The sequence below is a fragment of the Callospermophilus lateralis genome, unplaced genomic scaffold (assembly GCF_048772815.1).
Source record: "Callospermophilus lateralis isolate mCalLat2 unplaced genomic scaffold, mCalLat2.hap1 Scaffold_227, whole genome shotgun sequence".
Lineage (NCBI taxonomy): Eukaryota > Metazoa > Chordata > Mammalia > Rodentia > Sciuridae > Callospermophilus > Callospermophilus lateralis.
Window position 1 is genome coordinate 193,703 of NW_027513180.1, and position 12,801 is coordinate 206,503.

A 12,801-nucleotide genomic window follows, 5' to 3' on the forward strand; every position below is an offset into this window, starting at 1 on the left:
TGGGCAATATGGCAAGATCTTTCCTCAAAATAAAACAAAATGGGGCTGAGGTTGTAGCTAAGTGGTAGTGGTGCTTGTGTCACATGTGTAAGGCCCTGGGTTTGATCTTCAGCACCACATAAAAATAAATAAATAAATAAATAAATAAATAAATAGTATTATATTAATCTACAACTAAAAAAAATAACTAAAAAAAGAAATAAAACAAAATGGCCCAGGGATGTTGCTTAGTAACAGAATATCCTTTGGTTCAAACTCCAATACTGCAGAACAAAAATAAAACTACCTAAATAAAATTAAAAAGTAAGTGAAATTCACAATTTACATAGTTGAGCAGACATTTAAAGCACATTTGACTAAACATTTAGATTTCAATTTTTGAGAAATTAAAAGGATTTAACTGAAATAATATAGTCTCTACTAAAGTTTCCAAAGCATTATAAGTAGCCACAGGTATTTAATGTCTGAACACCTAAAAATAATGTTAAGCATATAATGATTATTTCATGTTCAAAATGTGTTCATCTTAGGAGGACCACCATTCCTTCACATAAACACATAAATGTTTTATTCTTTATCATAAGAAATGAAAAATTATCAAAAAGTAATCTCAAACTTTGTTTGAAGATTTACAATATCATTTGCATATCTCAAATTGCCTGCAGCTCAAGAGATCATATGGAAGAAATGCGTCAATAAATCAAGTATTTCAGTTATATTTATAAAAAAGCACTACTAGTTTTATTATTTTCTTTTGAATCTTATGAAAATAGTACAGCACCACTGAATTCAGTAGTTTAAAACTTGTAATTGAATATATGTTATTATAGTGAATACTTTTTTATTTTATTTACACATTGGTAGATGGGTGGCTAAGCAATTTCTATCATTTCAAAATTTTACAGAGCTGTGAAACTATGATATTTTGGAACAAAAATCCTTAAACTGGGGTCTTAGCACTCACAGTATTCAGTTAATTTACTTGAGTGCAGTATGAGAATTTCAGAACCTATGATAATCCTCAGTGTATCAGGGTAAGAAGAATTTTGTTTACTTTTATTTTTATTTCCAATTTATCATTGACCAATATTCCGTTTACACAGTTTTCAATGAGGCAAAGGTAACAATAAGTGTAATTCTTGCTATTTGTACAAATATCTAAATAAGTATATTAAAATTGTTCATTTGTGTTCATTTTAATATTCTTATTTGGGTAATGTGGATAAAACAAAATATCATTCAAACTGAATGAACCCAGTGATGGATGATGAGATTTTATATATGTTATACATAATAATGCAAATGGTAACATGATATCACAATTCTATCTATAGTAATGGCTCATGCTTTAGAATGCTTAGGATGAAATATAGTCCTGATAATCAATAATTATTTTTAAATAAAAAAATACAACTTTGCTTCAATTTTTATTTGTGTATCTTAAAGAGACTCTTACAAACTATTCATTAAATTTCTTTTTTCTCAGTGTAAACTGATGTATTTATAGTAATATTATAAGATTATTTGAAAAATAAATGATACAAAAATAAATGGTACAATATTTCCTTTATAGTAATATTATAAGATTATTTGAAAATTAAAACTAAATGATTATAATTATAATCTCTTACAAAGTGCTTGATATAAAGTGAAGTGAAATATAGATTAAATTGAGTCTGCTTAATAAAATCCTTTCCCATTATTTTCTTGTCCTTAAAGATAAATCTTGGCAATATCTAACCAGTTGCTTTTGTTATGCCCATTTAGAAGAAAAAATAATTTGATTTTCCATTTTTTTCAAAATCAGTAAATTTTTCTTTGTACTTATTTTTCTTTTCATTTAATCTAAAATATATAGAATAGAAATACTATACATGAAACTAAATGTCTCATACATTTTTACTATTTTAATTCTTAAAAATATTTCTAATGGATAAAAATAGTGGCAATTTAAAATGTTGACCTTGAAAGTGAAATATTTTCCTGATAATATACAGGTCATTAGGTCAATTTTTATTTTAGGTTTTATACTTTTTTTGTAAAACTGTATGTAATTTCCACTTCTAAAATGATAATTGAATCATTGATTAAATATTTTGTGATGGGTTATTTTTCATTTTTATTACAGGCTTGAGTTTACAAAATAGGATTCAAATTACATAATACACCACAATAACAAATTCATAGATCAAAATTATGGCAAATCTATCAGGATTATAAGCTGCTTCGGAAAATCAAAACACCTGTTCAGAATTTTATGATTATACTTATTACTGCTTATTTGGAAATCAATTTTACATCGAAACAATATTCTGTTTGAATTTTCACGAACAAATTTATATTTATTGAAATAGTACCAGTCTTTTAAGAAAGTTATGATTTTTAACTGATGTTGGATTTGTATTTTTAAAATACTTGCTGATAGATATTAAGATTCTTCATTCTGAAACTCTTTTCAAAATAAATGTGCTTGGCTACAATTATATATACTTTTCGTCTGGGTAACAAATTTATGCCATTAAATATTTTTCTAATTTTTACTACTAAAAAAAAAGAAAAACACAATTGGAATAATAGAAGTTACATGACATTTTATATGACCTGGTAACTGAGCTCCCCCAGAAAGCAACAGCCACAGTGCTAATAAGAATATATATACATATGTGTAGAGATATTTAGCAACATGACTTGACCATTTTAAGCTTAAATAATTTTTAAAAGTCATTGTGCTCTCTATAATGAATACTGAGAGGCATTTGTATATAAAAATTTAATGCTATTCATCAGGAAATCTTAATTCTTGTGAGTGTCCTGATAAAACATAGAAACTCATTCATCATTCAAAGTTAAGCAGGAGTTAGAGGTTAGGGTGTTTGTCTTCTCTGGTGGCAAGGCAGCTTCACACTCTCCCTCCAGCCTGACTTAGCTATCAATTTTCCTTTAAGATCAGCCAGCATTACATTGCTCTGTGTGCTGATACTATCTGAGATAACTTTGAAAAAAAGAACCACAGAAGCAAAAGCATGTGAGTAGAGCTTCCTGAATTTCTTGATATTTACCTCTGTTTCATCCTAATGCATTTATAAAAAGTAATTCAAAGTTTTTGAGAAACCGTAATATGGAATATGCTGACTACTGATTCAGAACAGCAAAAATTTTGGGAATCTACCCTTTTGGGTAGTTCAAAGAAAAAAAAAAACAACAACTGGATTTCATTTCCAATTGTGCTTTCCTTTAATTCAATATCTGGAATTCCAGCAAGTTTCTTACAGATTCATCTAAATCTAATTATTCAAGCATATTACCTAAAATTTTTAAAAGAATCATGTTATGTTAAATAACAAGAGATGGGGGAAAAGCTTGAGTATAACTATAGGCAATTTGTTACCTAGCACAGACAAGTTTCTTCTTCATTCATGTTTCTACTCATATTCCTTTCAGACAGTTATCTTCAATATCTGATTTCTGGTTGTGATTCTACCCCATGAATATTTGTGAAAGATGGAAATATTTGTAAAATCATAAGTATGTATTCAGATATACTATCTCCATTCACTGTTCTTGAAATTATTTTAAAAATCTCTGTTCACATTTTTAAGTCTCATCTTTACTAAGTACTTATCTTCACCAAGAGAGCAAAGCATAATAATATTTAAAAAAATAAAGGGGAAGAAGAGGAGGAGGAGAGGTGGGAGCGTGGACTTCTAAAATTTCGAAACTAGATTGAAAGAGAACATTGAGAAGACAAGAAACTAGAGTAAATATTAGGAATATAAATGTTGATAAAATTTTCTAATAGGAACTACATGAATATAAGCTTTTAAGCAAAAATTTGAAGAGGTACAGAAAAACATGTAAATCATGAAAATAAGTTAGGGTGTTTGTCAGATTATAGAGACAAATACTTTTATGATATATTTTTTTCAATTAAGTTTTTGCTGGGTCTTATCATGAGCTCAGTTAATATTTAAAGATAAAGGTTGAAAATGTCTTCTTTTAGCTTAAGTATTGTATATAAGTAAATTATGTACAGTTTTATTCATTCTGTTATCAACCAAAACTAATAATGGTATTTCTTATGGTAAAACAGCCACCTGTCCTTGTGTTGTACTGCACAGTTGTCCCTCTGTAATCATGGGAGAGTGGTTCCAACCTCTACCCTCCACACACAAACACCAAAATCTGCTGGATTTCAAGTCCTTTATATACAGTAGGGTTATATGTTTATATGACTTACTGCACATCCTCCTGTATACTTTTAATCATTTTTACATTATTTATAACATCCCACAAAATATATTGTTCAATATTGTTTAGGAATTACTGTCCAGAAAAAATGTATACTTGTTCAGTAACGATTCCTTTCTTCCCAAATATTTTCAAACACATCATGCATTGAATCTACAACTACATAACCCACAGGTATTCAGGACTGATTGTACTTCAAAGGTCATATAGTATTACAATTATGATATTGAATGTTATAATTTTCTTCATAAATACAAAATTTAAATAACCTCATGTTACTATATCACATTTCATATTCTATTATGCCAAATCATACAATAATTTATTTAATTCATCAGATGGCAATTAAGAATGTTTTTAGTACATGATCAACACTGTACTAGATGTTCTGAATATGATGCCAGATATCAAATTTGATGTTAAAAGTCTAATATCCAAAGGTAAGGACTAAACAAACAGTCCCTTAGTGAAATTTTATTCTAATGTAGAAAGCATATAATAATTGTTAACGACACAAATAGCTCTACAATTATAATAAAAGTTTTCGTGAAGAATGCTCAGTGTCAATTACAGCACAAAATATGCAAGGTCAGAAAGATTATGAAACTTACCAGAAAAAGATGCAATTAAACTAAGACTTCATAGATAAGGCAGAGCTACTTTGGAAAAGAGGGGAAGGATAGACACTCCACTGAGAGAAAGAAAGCAAATATAAGGCCTCTGGAGAGGAGGAATAAGGGTAGGTGTTGGAGATTAAAGTCAGTGTGCCTGCAACCAAGAGCTACAGCAAATGTGTGGAGTTAAGGTGGCTGGAGCCAGTAGGCAGAAGCCCAGTGAAAGCAGAGTGCTACAGTCTTTGAAGCAGGGCCATAATATGATGAGACTGAGATTAGGAGAAAAGAATCCCATTCATGGTTCCATTTCAGTAGAGAGAGCAAACTGGAGAGTAGGCAGGTGTCCCAACTTGGCAGCAAGCAGCTATTTCAAGGCCGTGAGAAAGGTGCTGATGGCTCTGGCAGACATAAAGGAAACTCTGGCCTTTGGGGGGGGGGGTTCCAGAAAGAAAAGTTTTTAAAATTTGTTTTATTTGAATATGTGAGAGGGACAGTAATAAAAAAGCTAATCCTTAAGTTTTAAATTGATTATCTGGTTTGTTGAATATAATATTCAGTAACAGAGAGATATTGGAATAATGATAATAATTTGGGAAAACAAAACAATCCCTAAAATCTGAATAGACATCTTTTTATACAACAAAATAAGTTTTGAAATTAAATCTCTGAAAATCTCTCTCTCTCTCTCTCTCTCTCTCTCTCTCTCTCTCTATCTATCTCTCTCTCTCTCTCAGTTTGCAATCAAGCTGGGATCCACAATGATCAATGAAGCCAAAGACACTACAGAAATTCACAGTAACCACACACAGACAAAATAATTTTTCTATTCACTGTGTGTGATCCATTCTTGTTTTGTTTTGCACTTTAACACTTTTGAAATTTGAACACATCTAACATCAGATAATCAACATTAATATCTATATACTTTTTTATGTTGTATTTATTGTTTCCTTTTTTCTTGAAGAATTGCCCTTCAAAATAGGAAATATCTAAAAAATGAGTCAATTGAGAACCAAGAAAATCAATTATTCATTGTCATTCAATTAAAAATGATGACAATAGAAATCACCAACTGTATTTACTTAGATGCTGTTTTGAAAGACATTTAATATTAATCTCCATAATGTTAAGAAAAAAAAATCTTATTTTAAGCTATGATTGTATTTGGTAAATTTAGAAAACTACCCATATGTTCATTACTAAACACTATGTTTAGTAATATTTTTAGAAATATTTTAATCACATTAAATTGAGTCTACATTTTTCTACTATTTGGGTGATGTTCAACTTCTTTAAAATTTTTCTGATAATAATATTTCCCCAAAGGGTAGATCCAACACAGCTCTACTATCTACTATCATATTTAAAAAAAATTAAGTTTTAATTTGTTCTATATGACAGCAGAATGCATTACAATTTATATTACACATATAATCACAATTTTTTTTATATCTCTGGTTGTTCAAAGATAGTGAATAATATGGACATCATTACACAACATAGTTTTAATGCAGACATGGTCCTGTAGCCACGTATTATTCTGTTTTGCTTTTATTTATATGCTCAAAGTGCCTTTTGTCTTGTAGAATCATTTTCTTTGATTTTATAAATTGACTAATGATTATAGAGAAATTTTATGTGAGAGGCATCAAAGTGTTTTCTATTAATTAGGTCATTTACAATATACCATCCATTTTCTTTTACCCCTGAATTACAGAATGAAGGCAGAAGGTTAAGGAATGATCTAATTTTCATGCAGTTCATCATACCAGAGTCAAGGGGAAAAAAAGGAAAATTTCCTGCACATGTACCTTATTTCTTGACATATGCACCAATTCCATTGCTCACTTATGTTTTCTCCAAATTTAGTAATTTGCACAATATTCTTGAGTAGATTCCCCTCCTCAACAAATCTTTTCCCACTAACCTACATCTTATCTTTCCAACTTTCTATCAGTCTCAGTAGCTGTCCAAAAATGAATCATTCCTCTGTATTCTACACAATCTGGTTCTTCCAAAGTGAATTCAGACTCATTCATTTAAATCTCATCCTTAACTATTTTAAAACAAAGTAAAAAATTAAATAAATACAACAATGCATTAGGTTTACAGTTTCTTCCTCTGGCTGTTCACATGTCTTGTCACATGTCTTTGGTCAATATTCTCTGTGTTTGCATTCTTACATTTCCAATGTTTCATTAACTTTGGAAATTGTTTAAATCTACCCTCTTCCTTCTGTTTTTATCACTTATGCTAAGGTTATTTCCAAACTGCATCAACATGTTGTGTTCTGTCTCTAGCATTTACCTTTGCAGATCTTCTCTCCTAGTAGTACTTGATCCTCTGAACTTTGTTCCTGCATTCACTGTTGTAATCCAAAGCGTCATCACTACTTTCTGCATTGGCTTTTTAACTGAACTTCTTCCTTCCATTATATGCAAGCTCTAGCTTATCATTTCTCCTAAAATTGCCAGACAGAGCTCTCTATGCCACATGTCTTATAATGCTTCCTATCTGTTTAAAAACCACTGGGATCCATGTATTATTCTTAGTTTTAAACTAAGCAGTTGTATGAGTTTTTTTTTTCCCTTGAAGATGATTATGGCAAAATATCCTTTTTAAAAGACTTTTCTAGCAACCTGCTATTGTCATTTATACACTGAAATACAAAGTCTAATTTGCCTTTCAAGAATATAGATTAGATTTAGTGACTCACTTCTAATGAATAATAAGTAGTGAAAGAACATGGTATGATTATAAGACTGGGTTATAAAAGACAAAACATACAATAGAACCCAGCATCAACCAGAACAGATTCTAATCACAGTCCCAGTTGAGGTTTCAAGTGACAGCCAGCATCATCTACCTGCCCAACAACTGAATACTGGGGACTACAGAGGATTCTGAGTGTTGTTACTAAGTAGAGTAGAGGTGAATTTTTCCTGCCATGCCCTATTCAAAAACCAGATTTCTAAATGTTTTCATTGTTTTAAGCCAATAGGTTTTGGATTTTTATTTCTTATATAAACATAAACAAACAACAAAGAAATCTTAATTTTTTTAACCAGTCACCTTTATTTGGTGTTAATACTCAGGATATGAAAGAATTCAGCCATGAGGCCACTTTCATACTGGAGGCAGTCCCAATCAGGAGTACATAGTACACTCTCCACACTGACGCCTCTTCATTGGTACTTGCATCACCACTCATGCTTGAGGTACTGTTAAGAAAGGCAGTAGCTGAAAAGCAGCATGCTGCCATCACCATGTTGACACCTGCAATGCTCCCCTTCTTCACGTTGACGTACTTGTAACACTGGTAGTAACCTCTCTGAAAGGCTCACCCAATGCCTTTAGGGGAAAAATCCCACATCAATATCCAGCTTGGGCACTCCCCTAGTTTGACATCCATGCGTTTCTTCTCTTTCACTGGCATGACTAATGTCATCCTAAAATCTTAGTGTCTGCTGAGCCAGGCCTTGTAAGGTTCTTATCTTAATCTTTAACCTAACCTTCCACTCCATATTGCATACATAGCTTGAATTATATTAAACTGTCTGCACTTGCCCATAGATACTATATTTTTAGACACTGAAATATTTGAAGACATAAGACCTTAGGAAAGTTCTTTCTGAACACTTCCTAACAATTCTTCCATTTATGGAGAAAATACTATTAGTTAAGATTCAATTCTTGACACCACTTCTCAGTGCCTTTCCATAATCCCCAGTTTGCATTAGAAATCCATTTCTCTCTTTTACCTTAACATCAAATATAACTTGTGTTGGATTAATAGCAAAATGGATAAATGCTCTGTAAGTGTAGTTCATGCAATTAACACATACAATCTATCAGAATATGATCATCAAAATGTTGTAAATTATTTGTTACATTTATAGGAAAAGTCAGCCTTTCTAGCTAGTATTAATTTTACAAGCTAAAATGTGAGCTGTCAGTAACAACTGAAGCAGTGTTAGCTCTGCTCTCTTTGTTTTTATTCTTTGGAGAAATACAGTTGGATGATGATTCCATTCAGGAATTATAATCATATCATATCAGACACCTAGGTAGTAGCCACAACACTGATATTTTATTGTTGCCTTCAAATTCAATTAAAAGTAAACCATTTCTTTGCAGCTCTTTGATGTGTAGAAATGTTCTTCTCTGAGATTTGAGTCATGGATACAGATCTTGCTTTGTAAACCTAATCTCCTCATAGCTCAACTCTTCTGTCTGTGCTCTCATTATCTTTCCTCTGAACTCTACCTCTTCTACAACCTTATCTCCTTTCCCCGTGCAGCTTTCTCCAATCATATTTTTTTCATAACTATGCCACTTTCTTTCTTCTCTTCCCTATGGGTTCATACCCTGTGGGTATACCTGTGGCAAATTGTTATGCTTCCTTTAACCATGACAGATAATTCATAGGGGTCCTGGAGAAATCTCTATGGCTCTAACATTCACAGCTGTTCAATGAATTTAAAATTAATTGAGACTATGGTTCAGGGATACTTTTGTCATTTTCCTGGGTTTAAAAAAAAGATATTGGTTGTGCGATCTTATTTTTGTGATAGTATTTTATTTGAATAGTCACAGAAAAAAACTGCATAGATTATAGACCCATCATTATAGATAAATTTCAAGTTTTAAATTTCATACTTACAAAATGGCAAATATTAGAAAGGAATGATAGAATGTTGAGTGAAATCCTATACAATGTGAGATTAGATTTGTGCATGACATGACTTTTTTTTTAAAAAAAAAAAAAGCTTATTTATTTATTTAGGCAATACTGGGGACACAAACAGAGGACCTTGTGAGCTGAGCCACACCCAGCCCATAACTGAATATTTTTTACCAAAATCTGGCTTATTTTTATTTTAAATGTAAATGATTAAATAAATTTAGTTGTTTATGATAAAAAATTCAGGTGTTTATGATTAAAAAAATCTTTGTTTTTTCTTTTGTAATCAAAATTACACAAAGTCGGATATGGGTTGCATGATAAAGCAACAGTTAATGTATAGCTATGTAACATAGGGAATATTCAAGAACCTTGATAATACTTTTAGATTTCTCAATAAATAAAAATATAATTCCCCTACTAAATATTCTGGCCCTAGGTTTTACACCGTTCTCTTTATTTTCATATTATACTTCATTCATTGGGGTCAGCCAAAAATGTGGTATCCAGAGTGATCATGTCCAATCAATCAAGTAAAAATAGACTTTACAGCATGTATTTATGCACAAATGCCCTTTGTATAAGACAAGAAAGGACTACAGAGGTTGCAAACATATTATTTTCTCTCTGATTTAAAATATCCCGTGAAATTCTTCAGGAATTCTGAAAATGCTCCTGGGAATCTCTTGGTATTTAGTGTTTGAAATATTAATTATTAAAAATAATCCAAAATGTGAAAATGAGATATTCTTGACATTAAAATGGTCTGCCTTACAAATGGTAGATTACCAAATTCAAGTTTGTGAGGATTCATATAAAGATATTGAAGTTTTCATAGATCCACAGAGGATTTGTTCATTTACATTTGAGCAATTATCTTCCACATAATCTGAACATTTGTTTAAAATTAGTAATGTTTACACATGTTTTTCCTTCTAAATAACTATTTGTTTCTATAATAAAAAAATAATAATGCACTAGACAGTAAAAGAGTTAAATTTTTATTTCAAAGGATTTATGAATATGAAGAAGAGAGTTTGAAGTTGTCAAATGCTTTTCTTCAGGCCCCAATGAGTAGGGTAGCTATCCTTATGTGCTAATGTGAAATATTATGAATCTTTACCCAGGCAGTGAACTTTGGAGTAATTTAGATGAAGAAGTCCACAAGAAGAGGTGGGGGAGGGAGGGTGAGGGACATTTACTATATGTTTAATGAATGTTTGGTAATCCTAGTAGATTTTATATAATTTTCAGCATTAATCTGGACTTTATAACCACTTTATGCCCTTTAGTAAGACAAGTCAATTCTCTGGGAGTATTTCTGATACCTAGGAGTGTTATGAACTGACTGGGAAGGTTTTTTAGAATTAAAACATGTAAGTCTGGGCTGGGGTTGTACCTCAGTTTAGAGTGCTTTCCTGGCATATGTGAGGCACTGGGTTTGATCCTGAGCCTAAATAGATAAGTAAAATAAAGATATTGTGTCCAGCTACAACTAAAAAAAAATTAAAAAATAATATGAGTCTTAGGTACCTATTTATGAATAACCATACACATATTTTAAAACATAATTTGAGGGGTTTGAGATATAGCTCAGTTAGTAGAGTGCTTGCCTTCTTACATGTACAAGGTTATGGGTTCAATCCCAAGCACCATCAAAACAAATAAAATGAAATAAAAAATAAAAAATAAATAAAACATAATTTGTTCAGAAATTTTATGTATGTAATCGAAAAGACTGATGTGATTAATTCATAGATCTTAATTGTTGTCTTAAATGCTTTTGAATGTGAAATATTATTTATTTCTTCACAGTAATATTAATTTCATTAAATAAAAATTCATCACATTCTCCCGAAGATCACCAAAATATTTATGGAAAAATCAAGCACAAGAAAACTTTACAAATAAAAATATTTTCAAAAAGTGGGTAAAAGTCACTTTAATTTCTAATAGTTTCATTTGAAAAATTATCATTTTCTCTTTTTTTTAAAGAGAGAGTGGGAGAGAGAGAGAGAGAAAATTTTTTAATATTTATTTTTTAGTTCTCGGCGGACACAGCATCTTTGTTTTGTATGTGGTGCTGAGGATCGAACCCGGGCCGCATGCATACCAGGCAAGCGCGCTACCGCCTGAGCCACATCCCCAGCCCTCATTTTCTCTTAATTAAGAAATTATGTCATAAAAGTTTTCTGTGCAGCATAGTTAATAACTTATTAAGGAATTATTTGTTTGACCAAAATTTAGAAGTTGTTTAGAATAAAAACAAAACATTGAGTTGGGCATGGTGATACATACCTGTAATCCTAGAGGCTTGAGAAGCTAAGGCAGGACAATTGAAAGTTCAAAGCCAGCCTCAGCAATTTAGTGAGGCCCTATGCAATTTAATGAGGCCCTATGCAATTCAGCCTCAGCAATTTAGTGAGGCCCTATGCCAAAGTGTCTCAAATAAAGAAACAAACAAACAAAAATAAAACTTTAAAAGGGCTGGAGATATGTGGGAATGTGGATGTAGCTTAGTGGTTTAGCACCCCTGGGGTTAATACCTGTACCAAAAAAAAAAAAAAAAAGAATATTTTTTTATTTTTCTTATTTCTTTTCAAGTATTTAGCTAAAAGGACTTAAATGTTTTATTTTAGTAATACACTGGGAGACCAAATTTATAATATATTTTCAATGGTGTCTTCATTATGTATATCATATAAATAATTTTCTTTAAAAAATATGAAATGTTCATTAAATTAAAGCTGAACTTTCAAAACCTGCACTGTAGAATTAGGTTAGCAAGGTTTTGTTTGTTTGTTTCATTTTTGTTTTTGCATTAGATCTTTTTTATTGTACTCTAGTATATATCCCATCCTAAATTTTTAGACTATGTGTTATTCATGTCACCTTACATTAAAGCTTGAAGTTACATTTTTTTTCCTGTGCCATTTTTGGTTAGTTTAATGCAGTCAGTTGGAGAGAGAAGCCTGAGAAGGAGTCCCTCAGAGTTAGGCCTGAAGACTGAGTGAAAATACTCTCAAGGCCTAACCTTGAACAGCAATCAGAAAACTTGAAAGAAATCACTTAGTATGGACTCAGTAAGGTCAGCTCTATCCTGGTGCCCTTTTACTGAGGTCCCAAGGAAAAATGGGCACTACAGGTGAGAAGCTGATAGAACTAGAGCTATGTGACTTAGGCAGTCACTGAACAGAATGGAAGCTCTTAACACTATCCTGTAGATAATGGACATGTCTCCACCTTTACAGGAAG

General features: G+C 31.2%; 1 pseudogene; it reads right to left on the reverse strand.

The window, feature by feature from the left end:
• Positions 1-8,062: 8,062 nt before the first annotated feature.
• LOC143390214 (ATP synthase F(0) complex subunit f, mitochondrial pseudogene) lies at positions 8,063-8,310 on the reverse strand (annotated as a pseudogene).
• Positions 8,311-12,801: the final 4,491 nt, after the last annotated feature.